General features: G+C 38.9%; 1 protein-coding gene across 4 annotated transcripts in view; it reads right to left on the bottom strand.

Moving 5' to 3' along the window:
- Nucleotides 1-14570, bottom strand: part of DLGAP1 (DLG associated protein 1) — a 668048-nt gene extending 653478 nt beyond the window's left edge. For all 4 annotated transcript variants that reach the window (XM_056521639.1, XM_056521637.1, XM_056521640.1 and 1 more), the window contains exon 1: nucleotides 14339-14570. The gene's annotated coding sequence lies outside the window, so the exon portion shown is untranslated. The remainder of the gene's footprint in view (nucleotides 1-14338) is intronic.
- Nucleotides 14571-16245: the final 1675 nt, after the last annotated feature.

Here is a 16245-nt window from a genome sequence, read left to right as displayed (position 1 = left end):
CTTCAGAGCTACATCTCTCGATTTTGCAAACTTTAACTGTACTTAAAAGGGTTGTCCATCTTTGAACAATGTATGGGGAGACTACAGTAATAATCATAATAAGACACTAATAATAAAACCCCTCACTGTAGACCCATTCATACATGGCATCATCTAGAGAAGCACGTGACTATACACATCATTCTGCCTTATTCAACGTGCCTGCCCTTCTTGGCGAAAAGCACACACACATTGGAGGAGGTCAACAGTAAAGGGTATCATTATTAGTGTCTTATTATGATTATTACTGTGGTCTTCCAATACTTTATTAAAATGTGGTCATCCCCTTTAACCCCTTAAGGACCCAGGGTTTTTCCATTTTTGCATTTTCGTTTTTTCCTCCTTACCATTAAAAAATCATAACTCTTTCAATTTTGCACCTAAAAATCCATTTGATGGCTTATCTTTTGCGCCACCAATTCTACTTTGTAATGACGTCAGCCATTTTACCCAAATATCTACGGCAAATGGGGAAAAAATCATTGTGAGACAAAATTGGAAAAAAAAACGCCATTTTGTAACTTTTGGCGGCTTCCGTTTCTACACAGTAAATTTTTCTGTAAAAATGACACCTTCTATTTATTCTGTAGGTCCATACAATTAAAATTGTACCCTACTTATGTAGGTTTGATTTTGTCGTACTTCTGGAAAAAATCATAACTACATGCAGGAAAATGTATACGTTATCTTCTGACCCCTATAACTTTTTAATTTTTCCGTGTCTGGGGCGGTATGAGGGCTCATTTTTTGCACCGTGATCTGAAGTTTTTAGTGGTACCATTTTTGTATTGATCGGACTTTTATTTATTTTTTAATGATATGAAAAGTGACCAAAAATGCACTATTTTGGACTTTGGAATATTTTTTTGCGCGTGCGCCATTGACCATGTGGTTTAATTAATGATATATTTGTATAATTCTGACAGTTCCGCACGTGGCGATACCACATATGTTTATTTTTATTTACACAGGTTTTTTTTATGGGTAAAGGGGGGTGATTCAAAATTTTATTAGGGGAGGTGTTAAATGATATTTATTGACTATTTTTTACTTCTATTAAAAAATCTTAATTATTTCAGTACTTTTTAGCAGCTGTTTGCTACAGAGGAAAATCTTAATTTTTTTTATTTCTTTTGTGTTGTCCACAGTGCTCTCTGCTGACACATGATGCCTGTATCAGGAACTGTCCAGAGCAGGAGAAAATCCCCATAGCAAACATATGCTGCTCTGGACAGTTCCTGACATGCACAGAGGTGTCAGCAGAGAGCTCTGTGCACAACACAAAAAAGAAATTCAAAAAGTAAAAAATTTCCTTTGTAGCATACAGATGATAAAAAATAATGGAAGGTTTGGAATGGAAGCCTTCGGGTGTCTGGGCATGCTGGGAGTTGTAGTTTCGCAACCGCTGGAGGCACCCTGGTTGGGAAACACTGCCATAGCAAACCTTCAGGAGCTGTCCAGCACTCCGGGACTTACCTATGGCCAGGTTAGGGTTAACAATTCTCCAGCGCTTGAGGCTCGTTGCTGACATCACTATGGCACATGCGCAGATGATCCTCCGGAGCGAGGACCAACTGCGCATGCGCCCATCACGGCATCCGATTCGCCAAAAACAGCCCAATCCGCATTCAGCTTAGAAGAAGCTGAAAGTAAGGAGGGTGCGCGCTGATGACGACAGAGGATTCCGGGTGGTGTGTTGGAGGCCAGCCTGCTCCTCGCTCCGTAGCATGAGCTATGTTATTATAGCTCCAGCACCATCCTCATATATCTATATTGATAAGTAATAAGCCCTTGTTCTTCTTGCTAATTGTTCTTTGTTTATTTTAGTCACTATTGTACATTCTCGATTTGTATCACTATGGATTTTTTGTTGGAAAACAAAATTAATAAATATCTAATAAAATTAAAATTTTAGGTGACATCTATTCTAGTCAGCGATGTATGTACTACTACTACTAGTACCATTAGGGGATTTTTCTACTTTCAGTGGTTGGGGGGTAAATTTGTAAAACAAAGAAGCAGCCAATATACTTGTTGTACTACGGATGTTTATTATTCCATTATGTTTTTGTAATAAGTGTTATAAATCAGTGAAATTACGCCTACACACATTCTCCTTTGGGGAATATGCTAGAAAGTAATGTGTTCATGTACCTTACCACATAGGAAAAGAGATTTCTATAATTGCTTCCTTCTTCTTTATTGGGAGAAAAAAAAGATGAGATGCCTGGTTAAACACTTTTGAGGCTGTGTTCACACACAGAAAAAAACTAAAACAAATAATAGGCAGTAAAATAGGTATTAAAAGTGGCAATTTGTAAATCTAAAAATGTGTTATATTAAAGTCTAGGGAAATGTCATTGTTGGAATGAGGCTTGAATTCCACTGAGGATTTTCTAGCAAAAACGCTGTAAAAACCACAAATTTTGCCGCACAGTATTTTTTCAGCGAAAAAACGCATTGTCCAGATGTTAGCTGCAAGTTAATAGTAAACTGCCAAAATGCCAGATCCACTTGCCGTTTTTCAGTTTGGCATTTTTTTTTTTTTAAATCCTTTTGGTGTTTTTCAGCTATTTTGGGCTCAGAGGCTGGTTTTCCAAAATGCCCTATAAAACCTAGTTTGGCGTTTTTTGCACAGAAATCGTGGTGTTTTCCTCCCATAGAAGTCTATGGAAGTGAAAAAACGCCAAGTAAAATGCCATGTTGGTCTAACTTTGGCGTTTTTGCTGGCAGTTTTTATTCTTTTTTGTTTTTTATCGATCCAAAAAAGTGATGGAGATAGATTTTTTATTAAAATTTCATAAGGTACCATTAAAAAAATAAAATAAAAAAAAAGATACAGTAGTGATGGAAAATATTGTATTTAATGAAATTTATCTTTTTTGTAACAACATTTTTATAAATTTTTAAACAGGGATCAATTTATGTGTGCGGGCAGGGCACTAAAAATGTAGCAGACAATAATAAAAATGTAGTGTGTGTGTGTTTTTCCCTTTTTTTTTTTTTACATTTTTTAGGCAGTACTACTATTCCCCAGCAGTGAACAAACACACTGTTCCATGATGGGAGTAGTAGTATCTGTACTAACTGACAGATCGCCCTGGGACTATTGCTATCTTCCTGTATAATGTATAAATGCAGCTGGCCGCTCTTCTATGGTCCCCTGCACTGCCGTATATATATATACACCTATTCATATTTCCCGCAGTGAGCTGTGATTGCCAAATGGTTTCAGCCAATCACAACTCTCTGTGGGAAATATGAATATGTGTATATATATATATATATATATATATATATATATCAGTGCAGGGGACCATAGAAGAGCGGCCGCCCGCATCTATACATTATACAGGAGGATCACAGCGGGTATCAGGAGTGACACCCGCTGTGATCTGTCCTTAACTGCAGGTACTACTGCTCCCAACATGGAGCAAACTCTGCTCAATGCTGGGAGCTGTAGTACCTGCATTAATAGACAGATTGCAACAGGTGTCAGAAGTTTCAGGCCTAAATTATGGATTTGCATAGGGGCAGACCCAGATGCAAGAGTTTGGCCCTATTCACACAGCAGAATTTCCTCCTCAAATGAAAGCTTAATACACTCCTATGGGAGTCCACACTCCCAATCACACTTCTGCAGAATTTCCGCTTAGATTCTGCACCCATTAAGCACAAAGTCCTCAAAAGCGGAAACGGAATTGGAGCAAATGAGTGGAAATTGTACCGTGTGAATACGGTCTTACAATACAAAATACTAAATAAAATATTTTAGGCCAGTGATTCCCAAACAGGGTGCCTCCAGCTATTGCTAAACTCCCAGCATGCCTGGACAGTCAGTGGCTGTCCAGCAATGCTGGGAGTTGTTGTCTTGCAACAGCTGGAGGCTCCCTTTTGGAAACACTGCCGTATGAGATGTTTTTCATTTTTATTGGGGGGGTGGGGGGCAGTATACGTGTGTGTATATGTAGTGTTATACCCTTTATTTTGTGTAAGTGTAAGCGGGAGTTTACAGAGAGTTTCCCGCTGGGAGTATGAGCTGCAGCGGAAAATTTGCCACAGCTCAAACTTGAAGCGGTAAACTCACTGTAAACCCTGCCCATGTAAATGTACCCTGTATTGTTATGTAAAAAGACACCATTGGTTTTCAGTGTGTTACTGTGTTATCAATAGTGATGGTGTAAGTGTGTTAAAAAGTCACAGTCAAATATAAGCCTTTGTGGCTTTTGGTATATTTATGCTACCCTGGCCAACTTTTTTTTCAGCTTATTTTTATCAGATTTATCATTTCATTCTCTTGCCATTATAATCAGTGACATCCAGTGGCATATTGAGGACAATATGCTTGGTTCTTTATGGTGTTTAGATGGATGGCATGTGTGCATATTGCTATTGGTAGATGATAATTGTATGATCACATGAGTTAACACACTGGTAATTACCTGACTGCTTATAACATTAAAATTGATTTCTAATAACTTGTTCTAACATTCCTGCCATATGAGCTGAAACTGCTAGCTCTATGTTCCTCATATCACCTGGTTGTTTCATGCTTCTTTACTGTGGAACTTCTCCAGGTATGTCTGATTTTGTTCAAAATCGCACGAAAATTCTGACTTGAAATGGCACAAAAATAAATTGGACAGAGATTAAAAAAAAGGATCAAAAGCAAACCCATCAAATATTCAAAGCTACTGCAGAGACCTTTGAAAATAAAGACAATGATGCGTGAATGACAATGAAGAATAATAAAGTTATTTGAAGACTTATTTACAACTGGTGCTGACTGGACTTGACTCTGGAGTCCTTATATCGCATCATAGTGGGGTGGTGCTGGCGGGGACCCGTGTCTAATGCCGGACATCACTGATTGTGGTGATGCCCAGCATCAACCCCTTAGACGCCACCATCAAAGTTGATTCCAGCATCTAAAATAAAAAAAACAGTCCCGGCAGCTAAGCGCAGCTAATCGGGACCACCGTGGTAAAACCACGGTGTCCTGATCAGCTGAGAGGACGGCGGGATGGCCCTCACCTGCCTCCTCCCCATCCAATCAGTGATCTGATGCTCCATCCAGCCATGGCAAGCTGGAGTAATCGAGCACCAATGACACTGATCAATGCTATGCTATGGCATTGCATTGAACAGTGTATGCAATCCTAGGATCGCATGTAATAGTCCCCTATGAGGACAAAAAAAGTGTAGAAAATGTAAAACAATAAGTTAATAAATGTGAATTAACCCCTTCCCTAATAAAAGTTTGAATTACCCCTCTTTTCCCATTTATAAAAAAATGTAAACAAAAATAAACAGAAACGTATGCACATCACCATGTCTATAAATGTCCAAACTATAAAAATATAATGTTAATTAATCCACACGGTCAATGGCGTACATGTAAAAAACTATTTTTGGTCAATTTGTATACCTAATAAATGTAAAAAAATTAAAGCGATCAAAAAGTCCTATTAAAACAAAAATAGTACAGATAAAAACTAGAGATCATGGCGCAAAAAATCAGCCCTCAAACATCCCTGTATACGGAAAAATAAAACAGTTAAAACAGGGGTTGAAAGAGGACAATTTTAAATATACAAATTTTCATGCAAAAAGATTACATTTTTTAACAGAAGTGAAACAATATAAAACCTATATAAGTTGGGTATGATTTTAATCGTATGGATCTACAGAATGAAGATAAGGTGTAATTTCTACAACAAAAAGGGCACTGCGCAGAAACTGAAGCTGCCAATATTACAAAATGGCATTTTTTTTTATTTTGTATCCACTATTTCAAAGACTTAATTAAAGCACATTATTAGAATAAAGTAATATATATATATATATATATATATATATATATATATATATATATATATATAAAACTTTTATTACCTATTTTACTACCATTTCTTTTTTTTTTCATTTTCTAAATCTCTTAGGGACTTAGCATAGCTTTTATTAATAAAATAGATGTTTGAGGATTAAATGGATACTTCGCTCCTAGACATCTTTTTCCCTATCCACAGGGGAGTACTACTGCTGGGACGCCAATGATCTCCCACTCTGCACCCCAACGTTCTAGGCTTTGGAACAGTTGCGGTCTTTATTCCCCCTCCATTCATTTCTACGGGAGAGATGGAGATGCAGTGTTCACATATCTCTGTATCTCCCATAAAGATATATGGTGGGGAGTGTCGGCCACCACTTCGGTCTGTGGTCGCCAGTAATCCGTCACAGAGCGGAGAACGGTCTTTGCATGCGGATTACCGGGGGGCTGGGCAGGAGATTGGGTTGGGGGGGAGCGTCTGGATTCTCCATGATCAGACGCTTATCTCCTATCCTGTGGATAGGGTATAAGATGTCTAAGAACTGAGTACCCTTTTAAAGGGGTACTCCAGTGGAAAACCTATTTTTGGAACTGTCCAGAGCAGCATATGTTTTCTATGGAAATTTTCTCCTACTCTGGACAGTTCTTAAAATGGACAGAGATGTCAGCGGAGAGCACTGTGCTCGTGACTCAGCAGAGAGCTCTGTGTTCCAAAATGAAAAGAATTTCCTCTGTAGTATTCAGCAGCTAATAAGTACTGGAAGGATTAAGATTTTTTAATAGAAGTAATTTACAAAATTGTTTAACTTCCTGGCACCAGTTGATTTAAAAAAATAAAAATAATGTTTTCCACCGGAGTACCCTTTTAAGTAAAAAAGCTACAAGCCTTGTTGCCTAAACTACATTTAGCTTCTTAAAGTAGGTTATGTCAAGAGTCTATTATCTGCAATATAAAATACTAATATAATGTTGAAGGTTTTTCTATATTAGGGTTGTTAGATTCCCTTATAATATTGTGAAACGAGCTTACAATAGTCACTGACCTAAAAGTACGAGTAACTAACAGCAATTATGAAGCATTTGTTTAATCAAACCAAAACCTTTTCCCTTAAACAACCCAAGAGAATACAACTCCTGTGTGCCTTTGTGAGACACATTAGACAACAGAGGCACACAAAATTGTCTCCATATGTGGAAACCATGTAATGGGGATCACAAACACAGCGATGTCTATGAGGTCAAGTTGACAAAGGATTCTAAACATTTACAGAGAGCCTTCAGACAAGGAACATGGTATTACAGACTGCTAGAAGCTTTTAAAAAAAGCTACTTTTCTTTAATAAGATATGTAAGAAGGGTTTCACATTTACTATTGATTTATGCAGAAACAAAAAAAAATCATGACTACACTTACAATTACATCTTACAATACGGTATATTTTAAAAGGTTTTTATTTTTATTTGCAGCTTTCTTTAACCAAATTAAAATGTATGGCATGGGAGACACATGGAGCAAATTTAGGTTAAGGCTAGGTTTCCACTTGTTTTTTTTTCTGGCAGTTTTTGGATATCTGCCACTGCAGTTTTTGAGCCAAATTTAGAAGTGGATCCATAAGGGAGGAGAAGTGTAAGTCCTTCCTTTATATTTCCAATTCCTTTTGAATACATTTCTGGCTTTGGCTCAAAAAATGCAGTGGCAGTTTTCCAAAAACTGCTAGAAAAAAAAAACAGGTGGAAACCTTATCCAGAAAAAGTAAAACTATTTCTTAAAAAAAAAAAAAAAAGTCTGCCATCTTACTCTTATTAGATGCTGCTAGAGGATTAATAGGATAACATCATCAGGCATAAAACACTGCAGCAAAGGAATATTGCAGTGTATTGGGCAAGTGGTCAAACATTCACATGGGAAAGTCTCCTGGTGGGACCAAAACAAATGTTAAAAAAATTAAATAAATAAATAAATAAAAAGATTAATAAAATGTTTAAAGTGTTTGGGGTAAAAAAAAATATTAAAAGTTTAACAATATAAATAAATAAAATAAGCATTACAGAAGCTGACCAAGCCCAGTTTTTTTAATTATCACATAATTCATCCCTCACAATGAACCATGTAAGCAATTGACCAGAACTGCCATCTTTATCATTGTATGTGCCCCAGACAAAAAAAAAGAACACAAAAAACATAAAAAGCCTATTACAACACAAAAAAAAAAAAATATGTTTATAAATGTTTTATTTTGTAAAATTAATTAACAGAAAGTATATGGATTTGGTATCACTGTGATCATACTGACCCCCAGAATAGAGTACTACAGTATATTGCTATGAAAAATGTACAATTTAAACAATCTTTAGCCGACAATTCATTACAGACACATTAGCCTTATAGATTTGATGGACAGGCATATCCGTGCATATTATACTTGGCTGCACTCAGGCAATTATGAAGACGAGACTCACTCTGATCTCTCCATGAGTCTGCGTGCAACAAATGCTGTAAGATGGATGATATCTCTCCTTTTCATTACGCACTCCTCACACATATACAATACAAATTGATATATCATTAGAATAATGAAAGCTGGTTAAGCAAATACTCTACTCAGTATAGACTTATCTATCCAAACTTGATTAATGGGTTAACTCCCTTCCACTAATACTAAGCAAATGGGACAGAGATAGATTAAAGAAATGTCCCAAAATGTAACTATAACTGGGAATTGCCTAAACTGGAAGTAATAATATCCATGCCATTTTTATTATGCATTTTAGACACTTTTCTAACTACTTCAACCGGTATTTACAGTAAAGGAGTCTAAGACAAGCTAACATTTTAATACATTTGGGCCATTCAGGCCAACTACCAAATCTTTGCAACTATGACAATATTCATGCATATCTGCTCTTATAAGCTGTATGGCTAAATCTAATGTATATAAACATTTGGGATGGTATTGGTTACCTTTGGATATATCAATTTCCTTTGGCAGTTTAAAAATACATACTTGGTTTCCTATGGAATTGGCCCAGGAGTGTGTGTGAGCACAAGATAGCGAAACTAGATTGCTGTACCGGGTCACGGCAGGTGGTGGATCCTCTGGGCCTGTGTGGATGATGACGTGAGCCATGCCAGGGAACGGAGTCTAAGGTGCCGCTGGTTTTCACCAAAGCCCACCACAAAGTGGGATGGACTTGCTGCGGCAGGCGGCACCCAGGTCACTACTCCTGGCACGACTCGTCCACACAGGTAGCTGGGAGGTGGCGTGGCACACAAGGAGACTGGCAGGACGTGGCAAGATGGCAGTAGGTTAGGGCAGGTAACACAGGTGCAGGGTAGGTAAGGTAGCAAGTAACAGGTACACATTAACAGGGTACAGACTTTCACTATGGCACAAGGTAACCAAAGATCCGGCATGGAAACAAGGGAGGAGCTGATATTTAAGGACAGGGTAAAGGTGTAGATGCTTGATTAATTGAGCACAGGCCCTTTAAAGGAAAGAGCTCTGGCACGCGCATGCCCAAGTAGGCGGGGGAACGCGCAACAGCCCCGCTGGCAGCGGGGACATAAGCGGAGAGCGCTCACGACCGGCGTGTTCAGCTGGACAATTGTGAACCTCAACAGGGAACAGACACAGTACATTCTCTGACCAGGGCTTCAGAATACTTTGGCCATGTAGACACTGAGGGGGAGATTTATCAAAACTTGCACAGAGGAAAAGTCAACCATTTGCCCATAGCAACCAATTAGATCTCTTCTTTCATTTTTGAAAAGGTCTCTGAAAAATAAAAGAAGCAATCCAATTGGTTGCTATGGGCAACTGGTGGAATTTTCCTCAGCAAAGGTCTTGATTAATCTCCCCCTGATTCTATATCCATGCAGTTTAACATACAATCAGCATAAGACCCCTCTACTATTTACTTAACAGATAAAACTCAGATTACTTTGCAGACTTAAATACTGTGTATTTAAAGCATTACTGTCATTAACCCCTTCCTGCTACATGACCTATGCATACGTCATGAGCGGTCTCACGCGATAGAACGCGGGGTCACGCGCTGACCCCTCATCATATCCCGTCGGTCCCAGCAGCCATCAACAGCCGGGGACCGCGGCTAATACCGGACATCACCGATCGTGGTGATGCCTGGTATTAACCCTTCAGATGCGACTATCAAAGTTGATCGCCGCGTCTAAAGTGAAAATAAACTTTGCCGGTTAACTCAGTGGAGCTGTTCGGGACCGCCGCGATGAAATCGCGGTGTCCTGAACAGCTTGCTGAACAGCTGGAGGGTCCCTACCTGCCTCTTCGCTGTCCGATCGCCGAATGACTGCTCCATGCCTGAGATCCAGGCAGGAGCAGTCAAGCGACGATAACACTGATCAATACCCGGCTGTTGCCTGGCAGTGATCTGTGTAGAAGATCAGTGTGTGCAGTGTTATTATTATGAAAATAAAGTGTTAATAAAGATCATTTAACCCCTTCCATAATAAAAGTCCGAATCACCCCCCTTTTCCCAATAAAAAATAAATAAAACAGTGTAAATAAAAATAAACATATGTGATATTGCCGCGTGCGTAAATGTCCGAACTATAAAAATATAATGGTAATTATACTGCACGGTCTATGGCGTAAAAAAAATCCAAAGTCCAAAATAGCGCATTTTGTATATTGTAACTTGTTATACCATAAAAAAGTGAATAAAAAGCAATCAAAAAGTCCGATCAAAACAAAATTGATACCAATAAAAACGTCAGATGACGATGCAAAAAAATGAGCCCTCATACTTCCCCATATGCGTAAAAATAAAAAAGTTATAAGGTAAAATGACTAATGTCACAGCAAAGTAGAATTGGTGGCGCAAAAAATAAGCCATAATATGGATTTTTAGGTGCAAAATTATAAGCGTTATGATTTTTAGAAGGTGATGAGGAAAAAATGAAAATGCAAAAATGGAAAATACCCTGCATCATTAAGGGGTTAAAAACAACTTCTGACATGTTGATCAAACATGTCAAAAGTTGTTGATCGCATTGGGTCTTACTCCTGAGACCCGCGGCAATTATGAGTTATTAGCTGGGGAAGTAGGCGGCATTGTGCTCCACTCCCTGGCTGGCTGAGCAATCCATCTATTTTTCTGTATAGTTTTCTAAGTAGATACATATATGGAGCTCTCGGCTAGCCACGGAGGAGTACACAGTGTCACCCATTTCCCCAGCTAATAACTTACGATAGCAGCGGGTTTCAGGAGTGAGACCCACTGCGATCAACAACTTTTGACATGTCTGCTTGACAGTAACATTTTAAGACAGTGAAGCAATTCTCGAGCAGCTATGCAGAGCCTCTATAGATTTAATGAAGAGAATCTGGGCATGCTTGTTCTGCCAAAATGTGTCCTACAGGAAGACGTAGCTAATGGCAACAATTAAACCAAAGGTAATGGAAACTAGGGGACCTCTTACAATGAAAAACTACACATTTGCTAATAAATTTCAAATGAATATATGATTTTTTCACATCATTCAAAAAAAGAAAAAGGAACCTGATTATGTTAATGGTAATATTCCTTTAAGAAGCAGTGTTTGTTATAATATTGCTAATTGTTCAGGCTTTCTTATATACATAAAGAAAAATAGACCACCCATCCATGTGTTACTCTCTATAAGCTGCACCACAGCAAATTGCATTCCATAGAGCCATTAAAAATAGGAAATTATTCCATAATTATGGAATTATGAAAAGGTCTATGTTTACAAAAGAGCAACGATTTATTTAACCAAAATATCTGATTTTTAACAGCCCAGAACATCTTTTCCAACAAACAATTGAGATATGTAGACTGTCTAATTTGATCAAGCATTAAAAATAAAAATTCAGTCTATACAATCAAGCTCAAGATCCAATTTCCATAAGACCTGCAGTGTGTGACCTTGGGTCAATGTCCTAACTTCAGTGCAGCTGAAAGGAAGAAATAGATTCCAAACAAAACAGGAGAATAAGGTTTAAGTAAGCCAAGCGGTTCACAAGAGGTGCACTAAAGAAACATAGATAGATAGATACAGTAGATAGATCACATTCTAATCAAATTAAAACATATCCAAAGCAAATATAATAACACAATTTCATCTGGATGGCTAGATATAGCATATAGCCTTATAATTGACCTATAAAACATGTCGGCACTCCCCATGGTCACAGCCTTAAGTATGTTTGCAGAACTGTCTTGCTGAGTTTGCACATGACTAATATCATTGTCATTGTTAATAGAGGAATGTTCAGTGTTAGGTGTCACGTGATATAAAAAAAAGACCACTCATCAGTAATTATATCATCACTGCAAGGCAAACTCCAAACCCCTGTTGGATACTCCACTTCCCCAGCGTTTGGAACATTTTGTTCCGAACGCTGGGTGCGGGCTGCGGGGGTCATGACGTCACGACCATGCCCCTCTTGATGTCACGTCATGCCCCCTCAATGCAAGTCTTTGGGAGGGAGCGTGGCGGCCGCCAAGCCCCCTCCCATAGACTTGCATTGAGGGGGTGTGGTGTGATGGCACAAGGGGATGTGGCCGTGACATCACGAACCCCACAACAGGGACCCACCATTCGGAACAAAATGTTCCAAACGCTGGGGAAGTTGAGTACCCCATTAAGTATCCAACAGGGGTCTGGAGTTTGCCTTGCAGTGATGATATAATTACTGATGAGTGGTCTTTTTTTTATATCACGTGACACCTAACACTGAACTGGGCGGTGGAGTACCCCTTTAAAGAAGCTTCTGTTTTAATGGTTGAGATCACACAGGGATCTCCATTGCCACACTCTGTCTACAGTTGGTATCAGCTCCAATCAACTTCAGTTTGACACTGCTTCACCCCCTTTGTAGCTGTAGTTACCCTTATTTGTTTGTTAGATACGGTAAGGTGATTTATGATAATAAAGGTGAAAAACACTCATTCACCACCAGACATGCAATGAACAACAATAAACCAGTAGAGGAAATTCATTAAGTGATGAGTTGTGGATCCATAGCCATGCAGACCAATCTGTAAATATCTTATGCAGTCTATCTATCTATCCACCACATAGTCAATTGAAGCAGATCTATCAATTTCAGCCTAGGCAAAATGTCTATATGTAGCATATATGCGATCATAACATATATTTCTACTAGAATACGGCAGGCAGCTCCAGCAGTCACAATGATTAAAATACCTAAGGGACAAGCAACTTTATTGCATGCGTAACATTACAGTCACACATGTATGAGGAATTCTTCCTGCCCTACAGCTATACAATCCTTTTGGGTTCAGTTCTAAGATCTTGACATTATCCAATTGTTGCCACAGGACAAAACATACCAAGGAATACATGCCTGCAGCAGGGTAACCCAACATCACAGGTTCGGTGATACTTGGACTGTAGAACAATGTTCATAATTATTTTCTCCCCTGCAGTAAAACTGAAATGCTTCATTGCCTAGGCCGAACATACATATAATGTTATTAGGAAACCTATAGCCTCCTATGGTCGTGCAGAAAAAAAACCATAAACTGTAAATACACCAGATAGGGAAATTGGTGGCATCATACTGCAGAGCACACATCCCTACAAACTCTGTTCCTACCATAGCTTAGTGCACAACACTTGTGCATTTACAGATCATATAACAGAACTGGTAAGAACAGCTATAGGCTGTATTCACATGTTATGGTTTTAATACCTTGGATGACAAAGAATAAAATTATTTGTAATGATGTTGATTAGTTTGAATGTGTAGTTCTCTACTGCCTTTGCAGTTTTTAAATACTGCTGCATATCCTTTTCAACATGTTGTTTAGGTGGGTTGTTTGCATTTAATTTCATTTGCATATGTGACCAGAACTGCCACCACATTGTAAAACTGCATAACATGTATAACTACTTTTCTTTGCAACTCCACAGGGGCTTAAGAACTGGATAAAAAAAATAATAATAATAATTGTATAATGGAAACCGCAATAAAAACGCACCGGAAATGTATGTATATACGTGCTGTAAATAGAACTGAATAGACACTGCAAGGTAAAACCACAGCTTATTTTAAAGAAGTGTATGCAGTTTTATCATCCATTATACTAGGTGGTATTTAGTGTGGTTTACTATTGCCAAGTGGTTGCATACCTATAGGGTACTTCAGCATTGATTATGAGTCATATATATATATATATATATATATATATATATCCTTTTAAATGCACCAGCACAGCAAGTACTGTATGTTTCTAGGTCTTGCAATATTGTTAATATCTCCTAGAATCCAATTATGAGAGTCTAGGTAGAGTTCGCAGAGCCGGGTCTAGCAATGCCGGCTATCTTTCTACATGAATTAGCAGTAGTGGACAGCGACAGGTGCTGAAATCTTTGCCTGCATTATAACACGAGCAGCTAGGACAAGTGTCTATACAATGAGCAATAATACACAGTCCTACCTGCTGGACGCAGCGTATCAGCCAATGTAAACCAATGATGAAGCCAATGCCTGGCTAATCCTGCATGGAATGAGGCGACTGGAGAGTTGGTATGGATACAGCTTCCTCTTGGACCGGTGTGAGCTCCTATGATAACAGCAAGCGATGCATAAGGGTTGTATGGAGAAGGTAAGAAGTCTGTGTAATAGTCCAGTCAGTGAATGGTGATGCTGGAGGAGGAGCAGCAGCTGCAGCTCCCTGGGAGAAGGCGACGCTAATGTGTCTTTTTATTTTTTTTTCTTCACAACACCACTAGCAGCCTCAGCCAATTCCCATGCAATTGAGCCTGCAAATCAGAGCCTCATTGGGTGCTGCAGCCTTGTAAAGCCTAACATTGTTAAAGCTAAGCCTGCAATTGTATCATGTGCCTTATAATGAGACAGCAAATCATGTAACAATGCTTATATAGTCAAGACTGTCTGTCTATGTATGTGAAGACAGTGGGACATGGATAGGCAACGTGTAGAAAAGGCATTACACAATGTGGAAAGACAGAATGCAATGTGTAAAGCAGACTCTGCAAAGTACATGGCAGTGCACATATAAAATCCCAAGCAAAGAGCATAATGCACAAGCTATATGTCAGAGGAAGATAACATCGGAAATCTACAATTAGTCAGAAGAAATGTTATATCTAGACAATCTAAAAATATATTCCAACTGAACCCTTAGCATCGCCCATGGGATTTCATTGTCTAATAATCTAAAGCCAGAATTTGGTTTTACTATACATTTTTGCTTCAGAATTCAACTTTCCCTTGCAAATTTTATGACAGATAGGGGATGCGGCTAAACAGAAAATGTTCAGCATACCTACAGAATAATCTAGTGGAGATATATTTCCATACATGTAAATAGGGCTTTCTAATTCTACATTCAGTTACATTATTCTATGTTTACCGAAAACCTGCATTAAAAATGTATCTGTCTATCTATCTATTTATCTATCTGTCTGTCTGTCCATCTATCTGTTTCATATCTATCAGTACTGTTTTGTATTTCATCCACCAGCAGATGCTTCTGCCCTGTCAGCTCCATCCCCATGTTTGCATGAAGGATTGTTTTCAGTGGGGGTTGCAGGGGATGTATGTGCTGCACCTGTCTCCACTGTCAGACCTGATATGTCGGCTGCCATCTTAAGGGGGATAATACTGTAGTTCCAAAACTCTATGAAATACCTGTTTTGCTGAAACAGGACTTCAAATCCCCTGCATATGATGAGCGGCGCTACCAGTAGCCGCCACTAGGGGCTTACGGAATATGATTTAAACATTGAACTCCATGAATAAACAGTGTGTAGCAAGGTCCCTCTTGTGGCAACTACAGGCACACAGTATTTTGTCACTTAACTATATGTTTGTGCCGAGTGGTTGAAGCTCCGTATGAGTAAAAACAGAGCTCTGTCCTCTAAATAGATCTCTTATAAAAATAACACTGCAGTAATGCTTAACCCTAAAAATAAAGGGGAGATTTAACAAATCTTTTTCAAAAGAACAGTAAATTTATTTAGGTCTTTAACCCCTTTATGACCAGGGACATAAATGTACGTCCTGGTGCTGCGGTACTTCACGCACCAGGACATACATATACATCCTATAAATGACCGTGAGCATCGGAGCGATGCGCGGGTCATGCATGGCAGGTCCCAGCTGCTGATAGCAGCCAGGGACCCACCAGTAATGGCAAACATCCGCGATCGCGCAGATGTCTGCCATTAACCCCTCAGATGCTGTGATTAATTCAGTGGGGATCAGACCAGCTAACATGACGTATGGAGGTCCCCTCACCTGCCTCTGCTGCCTTCCTGGCATCTTCTGCACTGATCTGCCTTCCAGCAGACCAGAGCAGAAGATCACCGATATTATTAA

Source organism: Hyla sarda, chromosome 5 (genome assembly GCF_029499605.1).
Source record: "Hyla sarda isolate aHylSar1 chromosome 5, aHylSar1.hap1, whole genome shotgun sequence".
NCBI lineage: Eukaryota > Metazoa > Chordata > Amphibia > Anura > Hylidae > Hyla > Hyla sarda.
This window is presented reverse-complemented; position numbering and strand designations above follow the sequence as displayed.